Genomic DNA, 7,664 nt, shown 5'->3' on the forward strand with positions numbered 1-7,664 from the left:
GGAAACAATGGCAGGCAATCACAAACACAGAAAAACACCTAGAAAACACCCTCAAAGGTGTCCAAAAGGTCACAAACAACTCACAACACATGGGAAAGTGACAAGGACATATACTCATGCGAAAACAAAAGAGCTGGACAAGGAAAAAGAGGAGGACACACAGATATATGAGTATATGCAAGGAAACATGCCATTATTGTGCAACTTGAGCCCTGCTCATTCTTGGCTTCCAATCTTGATAAATTGCCAGAGCTCGCCACGTACGTCTTGGGGATCTTGTCGTGTCCTGCAGCCAGCGTTCTCTCTGAACCTGTCTTCAGTGCTGCTGTGGGTCTGCTGGCAGATAAGCACACGTGTCTGTCCACTGACAATGTGGACATGGCTCTCAGAGGACTTTTCTTCCCCAGGGTCAGCCAGGGGACGGGAAAGGCACGCGTATTTTTGAGAGTGCTTCATGCAAAGCATCTTTTTCTTTTTCAAAAGGGGGCTCAACCGATGCCAGTCAAGTGGGGTGTGTGTGGCCCAGTGAGTGGCAACGAGGGAGACTGTGGATGGAGTCCCCTCGCTGTGTTTCTAAAAGAACCAAGATGAACAAGTCATGGCTCTCAGAGGACTTTTCTTCCCCGGGGTCAGCCAGGGGACGGGAAAGGCACGCGTATTTTTGAGAGTGCTTCATGCAAAGCATCTTTTTTTTTTTCAAAAGGGGGCTCAACCGATGCCAGTCAAGTGGGGTGTGTGTGGCCCAGTGAGTGGCAACGAGGGAGACTGTGGTTGGAGTCCCCTCGCTGTGTTTCTAAAAGAACCAAGATGAACAAGTCATGGCTCTCAGAGGACTTTTCTTCCCCGGGGTCAGCCAGGGGACGGGAAAGGCACGCGTATTTTTGAGAGTGCTTCATGCAAAGCATCTTTTTCTTTTTCAAAAGGGGGCTCAACCGATGCCAGTCAAGTGGGGTGTGTGTGGCCCAGTGAGTGGCAACGAGGGAGACTGTGGTTGGAGTCCCCTCGCTGTGTTTCTAAAAGAACCAAGATGAACAAGTCATGGCTCTCAGAGGACTTTTCTTCCCCGGGGTCAGCCAGGGGACGGGAAAGGCACGCGTATTTTTGAGAGTGCTTCATGCAAAGCATCTTTTTCTTTTTCAAAAGGGGGCTCAACCGATGCCAGTCAAGTGGGGTGTGTGTGGCCCAGTGAGTGGCAACGAGGGAGACTGTGGTTGGAGTCCCCTCGCTGTGTTTCTAAAAGAACCAAGATGAACAAGTCATGGCTCTCAGAGGACTTTTCTTCCCCGGGGTCAGCCAGGGGACGGGAAAGGCACGCGTATTTTTGAGAGTGCTTCATGCAAAGCATCTTTTTCTTTTTCAAAAGGGGGCTCAACCGATGCCAGTCAAGTGGGGTGTGTGTGGCCCAGTGAGTGGCAACGAGGGAGACTGTGGTTGGAGTCCCCTCGCTGTGTTTCTAAAAGAACCAAGATGAACAAGTCATGGCTCTCAGAGGACTTTTCTTCCCCGGGGTCAGCCAGGGGACGGGAAAGGCACGCGTATTTTTGAGAGTGCTTCATGCAAAGCATCTTTTTCTTTTTCAAAAGGGGGCTCAACCGATGCCAGTCAAGTGGGGTGTGTGTGGCCCAGTGAGTGGCAACGAGGGAGACTGTGGTTGGAGTCCCCTCGCTGTGTTTCTAAAAGAACCAAGATGAACAAGTCATGGCTCTCAGAGGACTTTTCTTCCCCGGGGTCAGCCAGGGGACGGGAAAGGCACGCGTATTTTTGAGAGTGCTTCATGCAAAGCATCTTTTTCTTTTTCAAAAGGGGGCTCAACCGATGCCAGTCAAGTGGGGTGTGTGTGGCCCAGTGAGTGGCAACGAGGGAGACTGTGGTTGGAGTCCCCTCGCTGTGTTTCTAAAAGAACCAAGATGAACAAGTCATGGCTCTCAGAGGACTTTTCTTCCCCGGGGTCAGCCAGGGGACGGGAAAGGCACGCGTATTTTTGAGAGTGCTTCATGCAAAGCATCTTTTTCTTTTTCAAAAGGGGGCTCAACCGATGCCAGTCAAGTGGGGTGTGTGTGGCACAGTGAGTGGCAACGAGGGAGACTGTGGTTGGAGTCCCCTCGCTGTGTTATACATGCTTTTAGAAGGGCATGACATGGCTTGGAGGTTGACTTTCATAAAATGCAAACTGTTGGCTACCAAAATGCTGCCTTTCCAACAACTGTGGTTATAGGCAATGAGGAACATACTGATGAAGATGAGACGCAGATACCCGATTGGGATGACAACTTAAATATTCGGTCAGGGCAAGAAGAAACTCGGTCTGAGGGGGAGGGGAGTGCAAACACAACAATTGATGATGAAGTTCTAGATCCCACCTACTGTCAACCCACAGTCAGACACTCGAGGAGGTCAATAGAGGCGGTGGAGGAGGATGCAACCGACGTCGAAGTAACCTGGCGCCTTCCTGGACACAGTCGGAGCACTGGTAGCACGTCTACAACTGCATCCTCAGCCACCACTCTGCCTCTGAGCATTATTCGGGGTGGATCAACAGGTCGCATGGCCTCTAAGCCTTGCCTAGCCTGGTCCTTTTTTGACATAAAAAAAGATCGGCCAAATTATGTGATCTGTAACATTTGCCATGGTTATCTTAGTAGAGGTCAAAACCTCAGCAGTTTGACAACTTCTTCCATGAATCGTCACATGAATAAATATCATATGGCCTGGTGGGAAGCTCACCGTGCTGCAATGCGGCCTAGTGGAGCCAACCATCCACCGCCTGCCCCTTCCAGGGCATCCGCGCGCTCGTCATCTTCTAGGACTGTGGGGACAGCTGTCACACCTGTTTTTCCACCCACAACTTCCACCACTGTAACCGCAACAGGCAGTTTGCTTGGTAGGTCGTCAGTTGGTTTGGAAGGGGAAATAAGTGAGTGTGTACAGCTCTCTCAGACATCGATAGCACCAACTTTGGATGAAGGCAACATCATGTCTCCGCCTGCACTTTCCTCCCAAAGCTGCATTTTTCCAGGGACACCCTACTCAACACCGTCTACACACAGCAGCCAGATCTCTGTCCCTCAGATGTGGTCAAATAAAAGGCCACTTCCTTCGACCCATGACAAAGCGAAGAGGTTGACTCTATCCCTCTGTAAGCTGTTGGCTACAGAAATGCTGCCTTTCCGCCTAGTGGACACACAGGATTTTAGAGACCTTATATCTGTCGCTGTGCCCCAGTACCAGATGCCTAGTCGCCACTACTTCTCTAAGAAAGGTGTGCCCGCGCTACACCAGCATGTCGCACACAATATCACCGCTTCCTTGAGAAACTCTGTGTGTGAACGGGTGAATTTCAGCACCGATACTTGGACCAGTAAGCATGGACAGGGACGTTACATGTCGCTGACTGGGCACTGGGTAACTATGGTGATAGATGGTGAAGGGTCTGCTGCACAAGTCTTGCCGTCCCCACGACTTGTGTGTCAATCCTCTGTCTGTCCAAGTTCCGCCACTGCTTCTGCATCCTCCACCTCATCTGGGTCCTCCACCTCCGCCCCAAGCCTGCCTGGTCAGGCCACCAGCGTTCTCACTGCGCAGAAGGAATCACGCACCCCTCATTACTATGCTGGCAGCAGAGCGCAACGGCATCAGGCGGTCTTTAGCTTGACATGTCTTGGGAATAAGAGTCACACAGCTGAGGAGTTGTGGTCAGCTCTGCGGTCCGAGTTTAATAAATGGTTGTCTCCACTCAACCTGCAGCCTGGTAAGGCCGTGTGCGACAATGCTGCAAACCTGGGTGCGGCCCTTCAACTGGGCAAGGTGACACACGTGCCTTGTATGGCTCACGTGTTGAACCTTGTTGTCCAGCAATTTTTAACACACTATCCCGGCCTAGATGGCCTTCTGACCAGGGCACGGAAACTGTCTGCAGTGCTCACTTCCGCCGTTCAAGCGCCGCAGCTGAGCGACTTGCATCGCTCCAGAAGTCTTTCGGCCTGCCGGTTCATCGCCTGAAATGCGATGTGGCGACACGCTGGAATTCAACTCTCCACATGTTACAGCGACTGTGGCAGCACCGCAGAGCCCTGGTGCAATACGTCATGACGTATAGCCTGGGCCAACGAGATGCAGAGGTGGGGCAGATCACCCTGATGGAGTGATCTCAGATCACGGACCTATGCACCCTTCTGCACAGTTTCGACATGGCGACGAATATGTTTAGCGCTGACAATGCCATTATCAGCATGACAATTACAGTCATTTACATGCTGGAGCACACGCTAAACACTATTCGGAGTCAGGGGGTGGGACAACAGGAAGGGGAGGAACTACAGGAGGATTCATATGCGCAAGACACAACAACATCACCAAGGTCCAGACGTTCATCATCACCAACGCGGCAGGCATGGGACCATGGGGGACAGGGATCAACAAGGGCGCATGGTAGCAGGCGAGATGTTGAGGAAGGTGCAGGAGGACATGAAGATATGGAGGACGAACTGTCCATGGACATGGAAGACTCAGCTGATGAGGGGGACCTTGGTCAAATTTAAGTTGAAAGAGGTTGGGGGGAGATGACAGAGGAAGAAAGAACGGTTAGCACCTCTATGCCACAAACACAGCGTGGACTTGGTCCGCATGGCTGCGCAAGACACATGAGTGCCTTCTTGTTGCACTACCTCCAACATGACCCTCGTATTGTCAAAATTAGAAGTGATGATGACTACTGGCTTGCCACACTATTAGATCCCCGGGACAAGTCCAAATTTTGTGACATAATTCCACCCATAGAAAGGGACGCACGTATGCAGGAGTATCAGCAGAAGCTGTTACTCGATCTTAGCTCGGCTTTTCCACCAAACAACCGTGCAGGTGAAGGGAGTGATTCTCCCAGTTGTAACTTGACAAACATGGGACGGCCTCGTCATCTTCAACAGTCTACCCGTACCAGTAGGACCGTATCTGGTGCTGGTAACAGCAATTTTATGGAATCTTTTCATAATTTTTTTAGACCCTCCTTTGCAAGGCCACCAGAGACATCAAGTGTGTCACATAGTCAACGGATGGAGAGGATGATACAGGAGTATCTCCAAATGAACATCGATGCAATGACTTTGCAAATGGAGCCTTGCTCCTTTTGTGCTTCAAATCTAGAAAAATGTCAAGAGCTCTCCAGTTACGCCTTGAAGATTTTGTCGTGTCCAGCTGCCAGCGTTGTCTCTGAACGTGTCTTCAGTGCTGCTGGGTGTGTGCTGACAGATAAGCGCACGCGTCTGTCCAGTGACAATGTGGACAGACTGACGTTCATCAAAATGAACAAGTCATGGATCCAGAAGGAATTTACTACCCCTGTGTCATCCTGGGGAGAGTAAATGCTTGTGGATTTGGAATGTGCTTGATGCAAATCAAAACATCCTGTTTGCAACTAGGGCACAAGTCCTGCCACTGATGGGGTGTCTGTGTGCCCAATTTGGGGAAAAAAGGTAGACTCCGCTTGGAGTAACCCTTGCTTGCTGTGTTTTTTAAAAATGATACAAGATGAACAGATCTGAAGGCAAGATGAAGGCAACATCATGTCTCCGTCTGCACTTTTCTCACAAACCTGCATTTTTCCAGGGACACCCTACTCAACACCGTCTACAGACAGCAGCCAGATCTCTGTCCCTTAGATGTGGTCAAATAAAAGGCCACTTACTGCGACCCATGACAAAGCTAAGTGGTTGACTCTATCCCTCTGTAAGCTGTTGGCTACCGAAATGCTGCCTTTACGCGTAGTGGACACACAGGATTTTACAGACCTTATGTCTGTCGCTGTGCCCCAGTACCAGATGCCCAATCACCACTGCTTCTCCAAGAAAAGCATGCCCGCGCTACACCAGCATGTCGCACACAACATCACCACTTCCTTGAGAAAATCTGTGTGCGACAGGGTGCATTTCAACACAGATACTTGGACCAGTAAGCATAGACAGGGTCATTACATGTCACTGACTGGGCACTGGCAAACTATGGTGAGAGATGGAGAAGGGTCTGCTGTACAAGTCTTGCCGTCCCCACGAGTTGTTTCAATCCTTGTTCTGTATGTAGAAGTTAATACACTGCTTCTGCCTCTTCAACCTCGTGTGGGTCCTCTACCTTGGCGCAAACCCTGTGTGGTCAGGCCACCCTTCCTTGCAACTGCGCACAAGGACTACCACACACCTCCTTACTATGCTGGCAGCAGAGCTCAATGCCATCAGGCGGTCAAAGTTTTACTTTGAAATGTATGGGAAATGTGAGTCACACCGCTATTACAGAGAATAGTAGTCAGGCAGGGTCAAAACATTAATTGAGGAACAGGAACAGAATGGGACGGCCAGGAAAGAATCAGAAAACAAGCAGAGGTGAAATGCGTATCGGCCAACAAGGTACATAAACAGCAAGCAGGAAAAGTAGTCAGGTAACAAGCACACAAAATCATAAAACTGAACTGGGGGTAAAATTAACCAGAGGTTCATAGCTATGTCTGGCAGTGGTCTGCAGACAGGATGGGCATAAAAAAGGGTGTGGTGTCTTCCCATTGGTTGTAGCTGAATGATGGTATTTCATCTGTGAGATACCCACCAGCTACATTCAGCCAGAGATTCTGCATCTGTCAAGGTAATGCAGCCCAGTGGGTGAGCATAACCTGCGTCCACCTGCGCCGCTGGCATCGACTACTCTCCCATCATCAGCACTATTCATGAAAGGAACACGTTGTCACCTGGCGACCGGAGTACAAATTGACGGAGCGGACTCCGTTGGTGACTTAACAGCCGTGTGCGGCAATGATGCAAACCTGGCTGCGGGCCATCCTCAGGGCAATGTGACACACGTGCCTTTTAGGGCTCACGTGTTGAACCGAATTCGCCAGCAATTTTTAAAACACCATCACGGCCTACATGGCCTTGTGCAGTGGGCACGCTCGCTATGTGCTCACTTCCATCGTGCGCACACAGCAGCTCAACAACTTTCATCACTCCGGAAGTCTTAGGGTCTGGCAGTTAAACGCCGTAAATGCGATGTTTCGACACGCAGGAATTGGAATCTGCACATGTTGCAGCGTGTGTGGCAGCACCGCAGAGCCCTGCTGAAATACGGTAAGACATATAGCCTGGGATAACTTGATCCAGAGGTGGTGCAGATCACGCTGCTGGAGTGGTGTCAGATCAAGGACCTATGCACCCTGCTACACAGTTTTGAAATGTCGACGAAGATGTTTAGCACTGGCAATGTCATTCTCAGCGTGACAATTCTGGTCATCTACATGATGGAGCACACTGTAATTATTATTCGGAGTCAGGTGTTGGGACAAGAGGAAGGGGAGGAAGTACAGGAGGAGTCATATGCGGAAGGGATAACAAGATCTACGAGGTCCAGATGGTCAGCGGCACCTATGCGGCAGTCATGGTGAGGGAGAGGGATTAACAAGGGCGCATAGTATCAGCAAAAAGTGTTGATGAAAGTGCAGGAGCCCATGAAGAAATGGAGGACGAACTGGCGATGGGCATGGAAGACTCAGCAGATGAGTGAGAGCTTGCTCACATTTCGGTTGTGCGAGGTTGGGGGGAGAGGGCAGAGGAAGGATGCACGATTCTCACCTCTCTGCCACCAACACACCAAGGACTTGGTCCTCCTGGATGCACAAGACACATGAGCGC

This window comes from Anomaloglossus baeobatrachus, chromosome 5 (assembly GCF_048569485.1).
Source record: "Anomaloglossus baeobatrachus isolate aAnoBae1 chromosome 5, aAnoBae1.hap1, whole genome shotgun sequence".
NCBI lineage: Eukaryota > Metazoa > Chordata > Amphibia > Anura > Aromobatidae > Anomaloglossus > Anomaloglossus baeobatrachus.